The sequence below is a fragment of the Sander lucioperca genome, chromosome 6 (genome assembly GCF_008315115.2).
Source record: "Sander lucioperca isolate FBNREF2018 chromosome 6, SLUC_FBN_1.2, whole genome shotgun sequence".
Lineage (NCBI taxonomy): Eukaryota > Metazoa > Chordata > Actinopteri > Perciformes > Percidae > Sander > Sander lucioperca.
Window position 1 is genome coordinate 31450243 of NC_050178.1, and position 18405 is coordinate 31468647.

General features: G+C 41.1%; 1 protein-coding gene across 2 annotated transcripts in view; it reads left to right on the top strand.

Annotated features, from left to right (window-relative positions):
- Positions 1-5059: 5059 nt before the first annotated feature.
- The window catches only part of LOC116066004 (retinoic acid receptor gamma-A-like), a 37923-nt gene continuing 24577 nt past the window's right edge, over positions 5060-18405 (top strand). Inside the window, exon 1 of one of the 2 annotated variants that reach the window (XM_036002071.1) lies at positions 5060-5339. The gene's annotated coding sequence lies outside the window, so the exon portion shown is untranslated. The remainder of the gene's footprint in view (positions 5340-18405) is intronic. The other variant, XM_031321718.2, reaches the window with a different exon arrangement.

Sequence of the window (18405 nt, forward strand, 5' to 3'; positions counted from 1 at the left end):
AAAGAAGAACGGGGTTGGGTTTAGGAAAAGAACAAATGTGGAAAGGAAACATCACACCTAGGACACGAAGGAAACATCACACACCGGACGCGTTCCCCGCTTTCATGGGTGAAAGTCCTGAGTTTTACCCAACGACCAACCTCCCTATGCAGATTTTTGCCCTTTCATACAACTCGCTACGGCGTTAATTCACACGCAATCGCAAGGTAATGTAAGTCAACGGAGGCCAACCGGCACTACATATTCACTGTACAGACATGAGAGTAATATCAATCTTCTCACCTAACTCTTGGCTTGAACGCAAATAAGCATATTTCCCAAAAAGTCAAACTATTCCTTTAAAACGGGTACTCTCTTGTCAGCCATTTAAGGGGCATTGTGTACTAATAATCTACTACGTTTTTGACTGTGTGAGTTGATGAGGAGCATGTCTTTGTGGACTGTCTCATTTTTGAGCATGAGGTGCAGGCTGAATCACTGAAGAGCCATTGAATTGGCCCTGGATTGGAAAAAAGGCCTTGTGTCTGAGGCTGAAGAGGAAGGAGAGGGAGATGAGGCAGAATCCACCATGACACTTCTCTCGATCTTCTTTCGCCTCCATCTCCAATTACCCGTCTTGATTTCTCCCCCATCCAATCATTTCATTTTTTCAGCGCTGCGCCCGCCAATCACCATCTGTCCTCCAGGCAGTAACGCTTCAACATATCTGCTGTAATTAGACAATCATTACCACATGTGGATCAAACTTCTTCAACCACTCAACCCCTATCTCACCCTCCCATTCGCCCACTGTCTCCTTTTTCCTCCCTCTGTTTTTCTTATTTCCCCGTCTCACACTCTACTACCCTCTGTGTGCCCCTTTTCACTTTTAACTCCCCCTTCTCCCCTCTCTTTCTGATTGAATTACCATAAGTGCAGGTCCTGGCCAAAATATGCCAGCTTGTTCTGATTTAAACTGTCCTTGTTATACCAGAGACTTTCCAAATGGCTGTGAGCAGTTTGTCTGTGTGTAAAGGAGGGGGGGGGGGGGACCATGCAGATTGTGTTGAAAAGAAAAATGCAGCCAGACAACATTATATGGCAAAAGATAAAGAGTAAACAACAAGATAGGGACAGAGTGGAAGGAGCGTGGTAAAGCAGGAGGGAACGGAATGAGACAGTAATGGTGGTTGACAGAGTTGGGTTCACAACAGGTTCATGGTGACATCATGGTTGAATTTTGGGGAACATTTATATAGGAAAAACTATTCGTTGTTCATTGGATGCACATGTACACCCCCAAACTCCTTTTTCTTTTCGTCGTCCTTCTTTCTTTCTCCACTTAGCCACAAACACTAATCCATGCAAACAACATGGAATATGCAAATTTGCTTTGGTACCTTAAAATAAAGTTATGGTTGTGGTATTTGTGTTTCTTTGTTTAGGCATTTGCTTTTACCAGATTTTGCCTTTGTTTTAATGAAACATTTTGTTTCTTAGGTCATGTGTTAATTGTGTTTATAACCACAAACTGACAACTACTACCCAGAGTGTCACCCCTTTCCCCTTCTCTCCCTCCTATTCTTCCCCCCAGTCCTTGTTTTCTTTCCTCCTTTGCTCCCACTTTTTTGCCTGCAAGTCTAGCCAACCCTCACTGGTACAGTATGTTCTTTGTGTGCATGTTTAGCATTTGAGAGACAGAAAAGACATAAAGGAGCTTTGGGACTCAAAACCTGTTTATGGTGTATGTCTGTGTGGGTGTGATTATATTTGTGTCAGCTCTTTTTCTTGCTTGAAGAAAATTAACAGCAGGGAGTTGTGGTGTATTAAAGGTTCTTTGTGTCTTGTGCATGTGTATTTTGTTTTCGGTGCCAGCGTATTTGGTTTGTGGGCATTTGCCAGCCTTAAAAAGAGTGTAACTCTGTCTTTGCCTTCCTGCATGTATGTGTGTATGTTTGTGTGTGCCCGAGCAAGCCAGCAAGCTTGTCATGCATGCCTGTCATCCTCTGCATGCCTCTCCATGCACCACAGAGCTTTACATGACATCAATCTGAGAGCAGTGGGATAGTGATCTCATTACCAACAGCCTGTTGCTGATTAAAACCTGCCGTCTGCACCCTCCTTCTTCACCCTTTTTTCCTTCTCCCTCCTCTCTGCTCTATCCTGCTTCCTTGTCCTTTGCCCACTCCCTCCTCCTGCCTCCTCCACCCCTCAACTCCAGTCACACCATTCTGCGGTTTCTCCGCTGCTTGCTGCCAAAAAGGGCCCCATTTGAACCTCTGCAGAAAGTTATAAGCTCCCATATTTTTTCCTCTTCAGTTTTCCTCACTTCATTTCTTTCTTCTTTACTGTATACATCTTAAGGCTGTCTTTAATCGGAGGCCTCCAATATCCTACCTGCAGGCCTCATCAAAACCCTTCTCATGTTGCTAATCTTCTCTCTGAGTCAACTTGCTTTAACAATCATTGACACTCAACAAGAACAAAAGTGGGAGAGAATGGACATGTCTGTGAATGTGTCTGAGTTTGAGCATGTATCAACATGTTGTGCTTATTACTGCCCCATATATTTATAGTCAGAAATATACAAATGCTTCTTTCACACACAGCCAGATGTTATACCCTCCCCTCCTCTTTGCGCATTTCACTGACTGACAGAAACACAAACAGGACTAACCTTTCACCTCCCTCGCTGACACTGTTGCTGAGACGTGTGGCAGTAACCCAGATGATTGAGGCAGTGGACCTGTGATTGGACGGTCCCCCAGTTCCATATTTGTGAACAAAGTGATCAAAAAATGTGATCCAAGACAGAAGTCTCATAGCAGAGAATTCAGATTTTGACAAAGGTTTAATGTCGACATTAAATACTGTGCTTATGTTAATATACTCAATGATTTTTTTAAGTTTCCATTCAGTAGTGTATGTGGGGTAAGGTGCTGAGGTAGGGAACAACAGAAAAAATCTCCTATTTGTACATGAAGTCCCATAGTAACAAAATTCATCCCAGGTATTTCTTTTGTTCCACTATTGAAAACACACATTGTATCACTGCAGAGAGCTATTTCGCCTATTCATCTATCCATTCCTCCCTCAGCATGTGGTTTAGATCTGTTGTTTCCATGTCTTGTATGAAAGGAACCCATGAAGCAGTCAATTTCACAGTGTATTGACAATATGTTTTGTATATTTTATCATAAAACGACAAGAATATGCATTTAACACCTAATTTAGCAAGTGGGATTTATTATGGTGACATCGAACAGTTTGATGGTGCAAAGCTTCGCTCCATTCTTTATGTCCCTGCCATATTGTGGCTAAAAGACATAACTTGCCTTTGTTGCTGTTTACACTGTAGTCTTTTATAAGGACAGAAATTAAACGGGGACAGCTTTCAGTGTGGTTTATTTTTTCCATTGAACTTTTGGTTAGTGATACAGATAAATAAAAGGCCTCTGTCTGGTTTGGTTTGAAGCCACTGTATATGAATATAGAAATCTAAAAAAGTTTACGGCATTTTTATAAAAGTTCTTTGTTTCCATGGCTCAATTTATTTTTACATAATAAGTACAGTTATTTCACAGATTTCTTTGTATGGAGCAGACTTACTCAACAATAATGACAAGCTTTTTGCAATTTCTTTTTGCAAAAACTTTATGACAAACTGTATGAATAATTTGCTTAGGTGTGCATAAATGTCATTGTTAGGCATGGTTGATAAAATCATAAGATATTTCTTAACAAATTTAAACATTTCTAAATAAGTATTAAACTTCTTCTAAAAAGAGTTATTTTATGTTTTGTTTTAAAACCTTATTAACCAGTCAATCCAGTCAAAAGTCAGAGTAAAAAAAGGCTTTTGTTTTGGAAGGTGACCTGTGCTGACTGTAGTGGGCTGAGGCCAGTCAGACAGACAGTAGCAGACAGTTTTATCTCTGACATGAAGAGGCAGGTAGCCCTGCCCCTGAGGGGCCGACTGGCCAGGTTTGATCTCATCACGGATCAAATGTATTGCCATTAAATGCTTCCTTACCAGAAAACCGCTGGGTTGATTTGCTTAGGAAAATCCTGTAGGAGGAAAAGACTCCACTTGAACTGATTTAAAGGTGCGGAAACTGCCGAGAGAATGGCCCTTTGTACTTCTCAGGCTAGGAAAGATGGAAAACAGCTCATAGTAGTTTGCATTTAGGAGATTTAATGAAGTCATCTAACATATATACCAGGCTCTGTGTGATTTTCAGAGAAGTACTGTGGGTTTGTTGTGTACATACTATTTTGCACACTCCTCTTATTTGTAATACTTCAAATGTATTGTGCATTTAGAGAAGTTTATTTTGTACAGTTGTTTACATGTGATCATTACGTACAGATTGGCTCACTGTTTGCATTTGCATTATTCATTTTGTTACATTATAACTTTCGGACACTCAACGTTGCGTTTCCAGTTTTTAAATTATTGTTTCCATTGTCAGGTCACTGATGCTGAGAGTATTTCTTTCCCATCAGGGATATGTAGTCACAATAAAGCACTAAATGGCCCTTGATTGGCCCCAGGCCGTAGACCCCCTCATTGGCTGGCTACGGTCCCAAAGTCAAGGCATTGTAAACATGGAGCGAAAGCCAAGGGCTGATACTGATATCCCCAAAGGTGTGCAGCCCTCTGCAGCATGTGTGTTTGTGTATGTCTGTGAGTTAATGACTGTTTCATTAGTGCAAGTGTGTGTGTGTGTGTGTGTGTGTGTGTGTGTGTGTGTGTGCGCTTTGCTGTGTATGTTGGTGTAGGTCTATCTTTGGATGGTGAGGAGAGGAGGAACACATTTAGAAATGTAAAACAAACACTCAACAAGTTAAAATCCAACAAAAGACTGTTGACTGACAATACAGTGTAGAAGGAGTGGAGGTAAAGAGAGAGAAAGAGACTGAGACAAAGAAAGAGAGAAAGAGAGACGGGAAGAGAGGGGGTGGGCAGCAAGTTGAAACCTAAGCTTTCTGGACCCTGTTTTCCCTTCCTTCAGGCATTCTGTGGCTGGTTAAAAATGTGCTGTATATTTGAAGTGTTGGATCACGTGACAAAGGCAGGGTTTGTGAATCAGAGTACACAATGATTTCAGGAGAAGAGAGGGAGAGAGGGTGTGTGTTAGTGAGAGAGAGAGAGAGAGAGAGAGAGAGAGAGAGAGAGAGAGAGAGAGAGAGACGGGAAAAGGAGAGGGAGGCGGAATGCAACAGGCTGAGCTCTGTCGTCGCTATGAGAGGGACTTCTGACTGACAAACACAACTACTACACTCCTTCTCAGCTCATTTCCCCACTGACTTACCCTCGCTAACCACCATACTGTGTGCCGTGTTCACATCCCAGTCTGGTAAGTTTGGTTTTCAATCCCATTTTTTTTTAAATGTTCTTTTCCTTATAACCTCTGTTGGCGGTGTGTGTGAGAAAAGAGGACATGTCAGAGCACGAGTGAGATGTGTGTGTGTGTGTGTGTGTGTGTGTGTGTGTGTGTGTGTGTGTGTGCTTCTCTTGTCTCTCTCCCTCTTTCTTTCTGTGTGTGTGTGTGTGTGTGTGTGTGTGTGTGTTTCTGGGACAGCACGAGTGGTGAGATTGAGTTTCCTGAGGACAGCTTTAATTGAGAACAGAGATTTCGAGCGAGGGAAAGAACAACAGAAACAGCTAAGGAAGGGAATGAAAGCTGATCAGCACTTGCATGTGGAACGGGGCTGCTCCATGTGAGGATATGAATGCTTGTGGAGGTGTATGTGTGTGTGTGTATGTATGTGTGTGTGTGTGTGTGTGTGTGTGTGTGTGTGTGTGTGTGTGTGTGTGTGTGTGTCATTTGTTTTCCCCACTGATGGATGCACATCTCTGTGTTTGCTCCTGACTTCATAAACTCTGATTCACGGTTGCCGAAAGATTATGATCACTACTAAGGTCCTCTACATAAATAAAGAAAACTGGATCATGTTTTGTTAATAATGGGTGTTGTAATTCCCCTAAAGAATTTCATAGATAAGGGGAGAAGTTACGACATACTGTTTTCTACTGTTGCATACATCAGTCTCTGTGCTACAGGTGAGCTCAGTAACCATCTCAGGCCGTTTTCCAGCAGCAAACAAAGTGGCTGCTTTAGCCTGCAGGCTCTCAGCCAACAGACTGGCTGTCAGTCACGTGATGGACACTCCATCAACATCACAAATGGCTGAGTAGGTCTGGTCTACCTGAGTATGAACACCCCCCCCCCCCACCCCCCTTTGCCGAAGAACACTGAAATAGGCTACTCCGGATATCACAAGACAGTCTGCTGTGTGTCTGATCACTGCTGCCGCTGCTTTGCATTGTGTGTGTGTGCGTGTGTGTGTGTGTGTGTGTGTGTGTGTGTGTGTGTATGTGTGTGTGAATACACTTACTGACCCCCTTTTTATACAGTCTGTGAATCATTTCAAATAGCATCCTTTGTGCGACATGCGCTGTATAAATACAGATGTATTGCTTGATTGATGATTGTGATTAAGATGCTATTTATCTGCTAAGTGCTTCTTCCCAGCTGATCCAAGCTGCCCGCGTCTGTCCGCTAACACCATACTGCTGAGCATGCCACTCTGCACTATGCACTCCAATGCGAGGCCCTGCTGCGAGCTGTTGTAGCAAACTCTTGACAAATCTATTCCAGATTAATTTTCCTTAATGTCTGGAGGAATGCTCATCAGCACATCCACAGGAATAGGTGGACGAGTCTATAAGCAGGGCATAAACAGCTGGGTGTAAACAATATTTAGTATATTAGAGATCACATTCTGAAGAGCAGTGAAAGACTCGCTAAATATAACTCTTCTTGTTCATCTCTTCGTCTTCTGTTCTGATTGAATAGGTTTTATTTTACCATGCCTTCACTTGGTCATTTTCTCTCAGTGGACATCTGCAGAGTGTCGGCTACTGAGTGAACTCTTTCTCTCTGATCCCAGGTCAGCTTTTTCATCTTTTAAAACCTAACATTTAGGGTGGATGCATCTGCTCTTGGTTAAGTAAGTCCTATTGTTTTTCTTTGGTTTCATCATTTGGAAAAGAAATGTCTTGAAAAACTGTGTGTGCATGGGTTTGGGTGTGTTGGATATAACTCCTTTAACTGCATTGCAATCTTGTCTTTGTTCTCTCCACTTTTCAAGAATGACAGCCCCTCAGGCTAAGGAGGCTATCTGGCTCCACTCCTCTCCCTCGTTCTTTCTCTTTGTCTCACTGACTTCCTTCTTCTTTATTTCCTCAGAATAGGAAAAAAATACTCCATCTTTGCTGTTCCGTGTCAGCTGAGTTTAATTTTGTACAGGGTTGTTCTCATGCTAGCTACACATAAATGGAAACTTGGAACTTGCAAAAACAAAGAATCGATCATGTGCTACTTGTTTTTGAGAGCGGAAGACACAAATGTTTGGTTGTCCTGCAGAATTACATATCGTCCACAGAGTTATTTTGAGAGCCATGCACTGGCTGTGGTTCTGCTTGACGTGCCCAATTGGCTTAATGCGATTGAAAACACTTGTTCATTATTGCCATCAATGCATTTTTTTCAAAATTTAGGGCTGAATGTGTCTCAGTGTATCTAAAGAGCTTCTCAGTGTGTTTAATCATGGCCCGGGGTTGCTCTTCAGCACAGGCTACAAGTCCCTTTAAACACACTTCTAATCCTCTGTGTTGAGGAACAGCAAGGCACAGATTGTGTGTGTGTGTGTGTGTGTGTGTGTGTGTGTGTGTGTGTGTGTGTGTGTGTGTGTGCGTGCGTGCGTGCGTGTGTGCGTGCGTGCATGCATGTGTGTGTGTAAGACATATGCGGTGGGGATTCAGGCAGTCTTCAGACACACTTTTCACTTCAATACTAAATGAAAAGCTGCCTACGAAATGCTTCAATTAGGCCTGACCCATGGCCCGGGCTGCTGAGCCTGGAGCGACAGGGGCTGACCCCGGCCCCGACCTGGAGACCCTCGGAAGCCCACAGGGTTGGCTCCACATAATGACAACATTGTGCGTTTTATGAAGCATTACTATCATCAACATCATCCACATTAGCACTGCTAACACAGAATGCACACTGTGTTATTCCAAGTATGTCGGACAGTTTAAACTTGTGCAAAGCTATATAAGTTAGTCGAGAGTCAAGTGACACTTTGTGGCAAAGAATGAAAAGAATCATTTTCTACTGGGTGAAGATGATTTGATGATTGCACTTCTGGGTAGTGTGAATATCGACCCAAGGAAGCAAAATTGTAACTAATTGAAAACTTGGATTTATTTAAATGTCTTTTGTTAATAATTCCATTAATCTTTTTGAAAATTGCCAATGTTGAGGATACAGCCTAATTTCAATCATATCCAGCATAACTAACTAAACTCTTTTCTGGGAACAGTGGTTATGTCCATCCATAAACATTTGCTGAAGACATCCCTTTAGTAGATATACTGTTATTCTTGAAGACTGAACTGTAAGTGCAGGTGTGCCGTTAAAGGATTAGTTCAACATGTTTTGGAAATAAGTTTATTGGCTTTCTTACTGTAAGTTAGATGAGAAGATTGATACCACTCTTATGTTTGTATGCTAAATATGAAGCCTAGCTTAGAGACATGAGACGCATCAATATTGTCATCTAAGTCTCTGTAAGAAAGCAAAATAATGTATTTCCCAAAATGTGGAACTATTGCCTTTAGGGAACAAATTGACTATCAACTTTGTCCCCCTCAAACTTACTGGAAATCATTTACATAAAATGAATGTCTGGCAATCATTCTGAAAGATGTTTCTGAGTATTAACGCTTGGAAAATAGATATCAAATGTTGTTTTGAGGCCTAATATATACATCTGTGTGTACATTCTTGACTAAGCTAACAATATATTGGTTTGCATAAAATGAAAATATGTGTTTGCCACAGCCAGAACCAGTTTGTGGTTATAAGATGGCTGTCAGACACTGATGGTTTATGGCCTCGAGATATTTGTATTCCTCAAAAGACATTTTTACATGTCAGTTTGACAATAAATATAGTATGGTCATTTGTTGGAAAATCGAATTATGTTGTTTGTGGGTGATGGTGCCTGTGTTTGTTCCCCTCTGTAATGGTTTCTGTGTGTCAGTATGTGCATTTTCTACTTGGTGTGTTCAGCACAGATCATCCCTGGCTGCCTTCTCTCAGAATAAGTCAGATTTGAGTGTGGTTTTATGGTTTACAGTTAATTGTCCCTGCTGAAGTCATATTTTTTTCTTGCATTTGGCTGTTTTTGGGGAGTTTTTAGCCTTCATATCCACTCAGACTCTGCCTTTTAGTTGGCTCGGTGTTGTAGCTACACAGAAATTCTGTGCTTTCACACGCAGAGATTATATTTAAGTTTTGATTTTGATTTCCTTAGTACCACTCTCTAATGTCTTTATTGATACATCTGCAAGCTGAACAAAACCATGAACTGTTCTTCTTCTGATTCTGAACTTCTTCTGATTCTGTTGTTCAAGTCAAAAGTGGTTCAAAAATGTGTTCAATCATCTACTGATAATTGCAAATAGAATTCCGAATAAAAGAGAAAAAAAAACAGCAGATAAGCAAAGCTCATATCCACAAAAGAACCACACAAGATAACAAAACTAAAAAATTCAAAAAGAAAGAGTCTGTAGCACTTAACCATTGAACTCTCGCCTATTATCCAGCTGAATCACATCACTCTGGATTGAACCCAAACACTGAAAGTTTGGAAACAGATAATACAACCGAAAGATGACTTAAAAAGTTGGGAAGAGAAGAGAAAAAATATTTTCTATTTACTGACAAGACGAGACTTTTCAGTCCATGTGTTCTGTTCTCAGTCCAAAAGAACAAAGTGCGTTTATTATCAGACAAACTGGGTTTTTTTTCAGTGGGGTGAACCCACATTTAAAGATTTAGTATGTAACTTTTTTTTGAAAAAAACAAACATTTTTGAGCATTTATTTTGACAGGACAGCTTAAGACATGAAAGGGGGGAGAGAGAGAGGGGGGAACGACATAGAGCAAAGTGCCGCAGGTCTGAGTCAAACCCGGGTCCTCTGCGTCGAGGAGTAAACCTCTTTATATGGGCGCCTGCTCTACCAACTGAACTATCCGGGCAACCAGTGCATAACTTTTTGATATTATATTATGATATATATATATTATTATTATTATTATTATTATATTAGCGAACGTCCGTTACATTCAAGCCATTGCCAAATGAATTGCTACAAAGCTAATCAAGACTATCAGCTCCACACAATTCTCTCTGCATTTCTCAGTATGGCTATGTTCAGAAGATTGTGGCGTCTGTGACAAGTGAAGAAAATTACCTCTTCTGAGGAGTCCATCATGTTTTTTTAATCCTCCGTGTCCTCCGTGGCTCCAAGCAACTGCGTGGAGGATGGGTGGGGGCACGTGCGCGATCACGGAAGGCTTGTGTCATGTGGACCCCCCGACAGTGTTGTTGTCATTACTTAGAATTCCTCATGGGGGCGACAGAAACTACTCACTATAGCTTTAAGGCTAAAAAACCCCATCATGATTTAATCCATCTGAAATGCTAATACTAAGAACTAATCAACCACATGATGATACAAAACAAAGGACATCATTATGTGATGTGGAGCAGAGCATTTATACCCTATGGTGCTAGTTTGATGTCACTTAACTGACACTGTTTCAATGTAATGGAAACATTAACAGTATTAATACATTAACATTTACCTTTCTCATTTCTTCCAAGCTCTGTACCTAAATGCTTCTGACTGAAATCTTAAAACCCAGCAATCCTTTGTAGTTGAGACAAGTTGAAAATGTTCCATTGTGCACATATAGCTTTGCCAAAAATTATGTTGACTGTGCATAATCCAAGTGTATAGGTTTTAGGCTGCAATCACACCAAATCAAGCATTGCACCCTCCCATTCGTTTGAATGTGGGTAGTGCACTTAGGCTGTAGAAGTGGCGACCGCAGGGGACGCCAAAAAAAATCACTCGTAAGACCCAACATTCTAGCAGCATGGCTAAATACTTGCACAATGGAGACAAATATGGGCCCTTTAAGTGACACTCCCACACCGCCGCACAACCGTGCACTAATCGCCGCAATGCCTGATTTGGTGTGAATGCATTCTTATTAATGGAGAACTGCTGACACACTATAAATAATAGAGCGATTTGTTTTGTCATTTTGTCTTTATTCCTCATAACATACAGTTAGTATTTTAAGTTAGAAAATAAAGTCACTTGCTGGTTACCAACCAAATATGTGGAACCACAAAAATAGAAATGGCATAGATATTAAAAGATATAGATATATTTGTTCATAACAGAGTAAAAGTAAAGTCAAGATGATCACCTTTACATCTGTCTTACACTGATAATCTATTCATATGTCTCAATGTTTATTGACTCGATATACTCTCTATATACTCTCAGATTCAGTTTAGAACACAGCTTATAACATTACAGGATGGACCAAGGCAAAAAGGAGACAGAAGGGGCGCCTCAAACCACAGGGTACCCATCTACCACCACTGACCAAGCTCTGACAAATGATACTACTCATGCAGTCAACCTGCAGTCAGCCCTTTCCAACTAAATTTAGACTTCAAATTCATTCCATCTTTACAACACTAGTTATTCTATTATGCGGAGAGTTCATTTTGAAACGGCAGTAATAATGAGAGCAACAAACCTGTCTGTGGCATTTATGGGGGATTTTATGACATGAAATAACTTGAATCAGGTGATGCCAGTAGAATTAAAGAGGGACTCAGAGTGTTTAAAGATTAAAAGAATAGTCAAAACAGGCGTGTGCATGCTGACATGTGCAGAAGTACTGATGCGCTACCATAAAAGTACACTAGCAACACAGCTGTTTTGTTGCTGCCGCTGTGAAGCCTGTCCAAACAGGGCAGGGAACTGGGAGCTATTATTCCTTTCAGATGGATATTGTTATCTGTTCTATAAAATAATTGGTTAACATCCAGGGCAATTGACTAAGCAAAACATGTAAGGTACTAAAACGTACTCAGGATTATATGATTACATGCTTTTCAATGCCAACTAATTAGCCTAATATACAGGATTGTATAATCCTTTCATGTTTCCCATGATGCATTCATCTTTTATACCAAGGATAGTCAACAGTGCCAGTTCCAAACAACATGCACTGTATAATATACAGTGTATATATTTCTTATTAACCTACGCACCCGGATCAAGCTCCATTTTGTGAATGCTTTAACTGAGGCTGTTGTTTATACACTTTTATACACAGACTTAATGTTACCACACATTTTTAAAAAGCCCTAAAAGTGGAATCATTATGCTATAAAACTGAAGATGAACTGTAATTCCCCAGTCATCTATTTCCCTTAAAATGCTGCTTAAAATTATCTCCACACCATCAGGACATTTTACTATAACAATCACCAATCCTGTTTGTAGTATTTATGGACAGGATATCGAGGCGTAGTCGGGGTGGAGAGGGGTTGCAGTTTGGTGAGCTGGGGATCTCATCGCTGCTTTTTGCGGATGATGTGGTCCTGATGGCATCGTCGGCCTGTGACCTTCAGCACTCACTGGATCGGTTCGCAGCCGAGTGTGAAGCGGCTGGGATGAGGATCAGCACCTCTAAATCTGAGGCCATGGTTCTCAGCAGGAAACCGATGGAGTGCCTTCTCCAGGTAGGGAATGAGTCTTTACCCCAAGTGAAGGAGTTCAAGTACCTTGGGGTATTGTTCGCGAGTGAGGGGACAATGGAGCGGGAGATTGGTCGGAGAATCGGCGCAGCGGGTGCGGTATTACACTCAATCTATCGCACCGTTGTGACGAAAAGAGAGCTGAGCCAGAAGGCAAAGCTCTCAATCTACCGGTCAGTTTTCGTTCCTACCCTCACCTATGGTCATGAAGGCTGGGTCATGACCGAAAGAACGAGATCCAGGGTACAAGCGGCCAAAATGGGTTTCCTCAGGAGGGTGGCTGGCGTCTCCCTTAGAGATAGGGTGAGAAGCTCAGTCATCCGTGAGGAGCTCGGAGTAAAGCCGCTGCTCCTTCGCGTCGAAAGGAGCCAGTTGAGGTGGTTCGGGCATCTGGTAAGGATGCCCCCTGGGCGCCTCCCTAGGGAGGTGTTCCAGGCACGTCCAGCTGGGAGGAGGCCTCGGGGAAGACCCAGGACTAGGTGGAGGGATTATATCTCCAACCTGGCCTGGGAACGCCTCGGGATCCCCCAGTCAGAGCTGGTTAATGTGGCTCGGGAAAGGGAAGTTTGGGGTCCCCTGCTGGAGCTGCTACCCCCGCGACCCGTTACCGGATAAGCGGAAGAAGATGGATGGATGGATGGATGGATGCAGAAAAAAAACAACAACCGAAAAATGTACCAAAATTCTCAATACACCAAATATTGATGGATCTGAGACCTAACAAAGCTTTTAACCGCCATTATGTTAAGCTTTTAAACAGCAGTAAAGTTAGGAAATCAACTTTCTGCCTCTTCTAACAGAAAGTTTTAAATTTTTTAATATAGCCAATCACGAAATACAGGTGTTGTCATTAAGCTGTATTGATGTTGATTTTGTCAGATGACTTTGCAGTCGTAAAATCAGAGTCAAGAGTCAAGAGTGCCTGAACTACAGGTAGCAGTTATAAATTAAAAACACATCATTATTTTTTGCTAAATCAGTTATCTATGTATATCTATGTCTATATATATGTGAAAACTACAAAACCATTCAAACACAGTATAGATGATCACACAGGAGGGGACAGAATAAAGATTTAACCAGGTGAGACCCAGCAGAGCACGGGCTGTCTCACTCCTGACCAGATGTTGACTGCTGCAGTTTTGTTGTTGGCTGACCAAAATACAACAGAGATTTTTTTTTTTTTATGAAAACAACCTAGGGCCATTTTTCAAGTGTTGCTTATTTGCAGAACGCTAACGGTGGCAGTGTCACTTTTTTACAAATGCTTGTCACCCACAAATGATGAGTCCTATGTGGCTTTCGCAAGCAGGGGTTGCAGTTATGCCTTTTGTTTTAATTAGTTAAACATGTCAAAGTGAGTTGTCATTACAGTTGTTTACAGCTGAAAGATGTTTACAACTGCTGCAGCAATGCGCTGAACACAACGAGGTAGCTCCTAAAAGCGTAGTTTGATGGAAGTTATGTGGAAACAAAGTTGACATTATGTATTGGCTTGTTGGAAAAGATAGAGAGGTGGAAAGCCCCAACATTTTTACACTAAAGCTGTTTTTAATCCCCATAGTCTGGGAAAAGGAAGCATCAGTTGTGTGTGTGAGTGTCTGTGGTGGTGTATTTGTGTGTGTGATAGCAGGACCAGGACCAGGTGACCCAGTCTGATCTGACCCAGTCAGGTCTCATAAAAGCAGCAGTGAGGCCTGGAGGCGCGTAGACACAGCACTGCTTTTGTTGCCCTACCCAAGGTGTATTCCCGCTGGAGGGAGAGTGATGGGGCGGTGTGTTACAAATTAGTGAGAAAGAAACCATTCCTTGGCTTGGGCACACATTACTTCATAGTTTATTAGTGGAAATAGAACCGTTGCTTTATTTTTATGTATGTTTTCTGCAACCGCTCAACCCTTTTTTTTTTTTTCTCCCTTCTTTCATGCTGCTTTACCACAGTTCTTTCTTTCTCTTATTAATCCAGTTTCCAGTATGTCTCTAATTAATAGGACTCTGTTCACTTCTTACACATGGCCTGCCAGATGCCTGAAACTCCCTCCTATGTTCGTCCCTTCCCTTTCTTTTCCTCTGTTTCCCTCTATCTTTTTCCATCTTTCTTTCAGCTTTCCACACTTTATTTTTTCTTTATCCCGATCCTTTTATACATCTGGCTTTCATACTAGTGATTTTGGTCTTTGAATTTGATTGGTTAAAGAGTCAACTCGAAGCCGAACGATTCAAAAGCTGCATCTGTGGAGGGATCCTCCGTCCTATATTTGCTCCTTCATTCTTCAAGGTCAATTGCAACTTTTAATGGTGCTTCAGCATGTGTGAACGCAGTGTGTTTTCCACTGATTACTTGCCCATGAACATGATTAAAATCAAAGAACATCTGTGTATGTTCACTTCTGCAGCCTACATGTCCGTGCTTGTATCTTTCTTGTGTTCTGCTTTTAGAGAGACATGTGCATGCATATGTTTTGCAAAATGTGACCATTCCACACCATGTATGTAATAACTTTTTTAAAATCGCTACACACTTTGACCAACCTGTTTGACATTTTCTGATCGTCAAACACAAAAGTTCTTTGTGAAAATAGTCCCAAGGACTCTCCCTAACTAGACTATGCAGTGAAGAAAAACCGCAGCAGAGCCAAACAGTTACAGAGAATATGTCAATATGGGAAATATGACTTTAAAAACAACACTCACTGCGCTGACTTTGTGGCTTTGTGTGTGAATGTGTAATATGTGCTATATGTGCACGTGTGTGGGGAAGAAATAGCTGCTGCAACAACAAAAGGATGTAGAAGAATTTTACTCTAATAATAGTAGCACAGATGCCTTTTGATTAGTCTAATATTTTGTCCACCCCATTTATATCTGTGAGGGTACACTGATTATTAGAAAAAAAACTCTCAGTATGATGCAATACATTTCAAATACACCACAAACGGCAGGCTCCAAGTTGAATCACCACCTCTCTAAAACAGTTTCAAAAAAAGCTGACCAATCTAATCTTCACGAAGGTAGAATTTATTGCAGCGCTGTTGTATTAGACTGCATTCATTTTAGCATAAGGGTACCTAATAAACTGGCAACTGAATATATATACACAGCGGGGAAAATAAGTATTGAACGCATCAACAGTTTTCTCAGTAAAGATATTTCTGATGGGGCTATCGGCATGAAATTTTCACCAGATGTCAACAACCCAAGTAATCCACACATACAAAGAAATCAAAACAAATGTGTCCATAAATTAAGTTGTGTGTAATAAAGTGAAATGACACAGGGAACAAGTAATGAACACACTTGCTGAAATTTATTTAATACTTGGTAGAAAAGACTTTGACAGCTTCAAGATGCCTCCTGTATGAAGAAACTAGTCGCACACATTGCTCAGCTGCGATTTTTGCCCATTCTTCCACACAAACTGTCTTCAAATCTTGAAGGTTCCGGGGGCATCTTCAATGAACTCTGATCTTCAGTTCTTTCCAGAGGTTTTCAATTGGATTCAAGTCGTGTGATTGACTGGGCCATTCTGATTTTCTTTCTCTGAAACCAATTGAGAGTTTCCTTGGCTGTGTGTTTGGGATCATTGTCTTGTTGACATGTCCACCCTCGTTTCATCTTCAGCATCCTGGTGGATGGCAGCAGATTCTTATCAAGAATGTCACGGTACATTTCTCCATTCATTCTTCCTTCAATTATATGAAGTCTGCCAGTGCCAGATGCTGAAAAACAGCCCCACACCATGATACTCCCACCTCCAAACTTCACTGTTGGTATGGTGTTTTTAGGGTGATGTGCAGTGCCATTTCTCCTCCAACCATGGTGTATGCTCTGACAGCCAAAGAGTTCAATTTTGGTCTCATCTGACCAGATTATATTCTCCCAGTATGTCATTGGCTTGTCCAGATGTTGTGCAGCAAACTTTAAGCAAGCTTCCACATGCCTTTTCTTGAGCAGTGGTGTCTTGCATGGTGTGCGTCCATAGAGGCCATGGCGGTTGAGTGCATTACTAATTGTTTTCTTTGAAACAACTGTACCTGCTTCTTCCAGGTCTTTCTGAAGATCTCCGCGAGTGGTCCTTGGTTCTTCGACAACTCTTCTAAGTATTCTATGGACTCCTCTGTCAGAAATCTTGCGAGGTGCACCTGATCGTGGCCGGTTAATGGTGAAATGTTGTTCTTTCCACTTCCGGATAATGGCCCCAATAGTGCTCACTGGAACTTTCAGAAGTTTAGATATTCGTCTGTAACCAATGCCATCCATATGTTTATCTACAATAAGCTTGCAAAGGTCTTGGGACAGCTCTTTGCTCTTACCCATCATGAAATGCTTCTTGAGTGACACCTTGGTAATGAGAAACCTTTTTATAGGCCATCAATTAGGACTAATCCACCTGATATTAACTTGTACTAATAGGGGGCAAGATTGCTTCCTAAATACTGACAGATTTCAGCTGGTTTATTGGCTTCCCATGCCTTTTTACACCCCTTTTTCTTCATGTGTTCAATATTTATTCCCATTATCATTCCACTTTATTACACATAACTTTTGTCATGGACATACATGTTTTGATGTCTTTGTATGTGTGGATTACTTGGGTTGTTACTGACATATGGTGAAAATTTCATTCCAATAGCCCCATCGGAAATATATTTACTGGGAAAAATGTTGATGCTTTCAGTACTTATTTTCCCCGCTGTATTTTATTTACAGTCTAAAATGTCCTGTTATCTAAAGAAAAAAATGATTTGCACAGGGTAAGAATACTAGAAAAGGTGAGCCACTCAATATATATGAAGCATAGAGTTAGTATGAACTGCCAGGTACTTAAAGGGTTAGTTCACCCAAAAAAGAAAAAAGTAATGAAGTCTGGAGCACACTGTTATGGTTAGAGCTTTTTAATAAGGTGCAGCAGCAAACAGTTCAAAATAAAGCATGTTTTCATTAGCGCAAACACATTTCTTTCATTTAGCCCTAGTGGTATTGAGCCATCCAAAACTGTTTGGGATATATTTGTCCAGGTTTTGAGATGTCCACCCAAAACAAAAGCGCTGAATGGTTTCACACACTTTTAATTGGAATTACTTTTGCTCACAGAGAGGTCTGTGGAGAGTAAAAGGGACACTTCCTGGAAAGACATGTTGGTGGTGTTGAAGTTTTTGAATTCTGTAAATACATACAATCTCCATTTTATTGGGTTGGACACAGAAATAGATATCTCAAAACCTGAACAAATAAAACCATAATCTGCATGGCTAGATACCACAAGAACACAAAAGGGATTTTGAGTGAATTGACCTTTTGATATGTAACCTTTGGAACCGTGTACTTTTGCTAAATTTGGAGGTTTTGCTTGGGTGTCTGTATGTATGTATGTATGTGTATCTGTGTGTGTGTGTGTGTGTGTGTGTGTGTGTGTGTGTGTGTGTGTGTGTATGTGTGTGTGTGTGTGTTTGCATGTCTATGTGCTACAAAAGCTCTGCTCTGGCTGGTATTTTCACCTCCACATGTGGAACAGTTTACTTTCAGTCAGGTATGGAGCGACCCTTTGAGGCAGCACTGTAATTGACAGGCAGGTGTATAACTGTGAATTATGTATACTGTACCTGTATTTGTTTACCCATTAGTTAGTCTGTCAGCACAAATGAGAGACAAGGACAGGGATTTGTCAACAAATGCATATTTAAAAGACAGATAGTTCAGATATGTATTTTTCACTCTGTA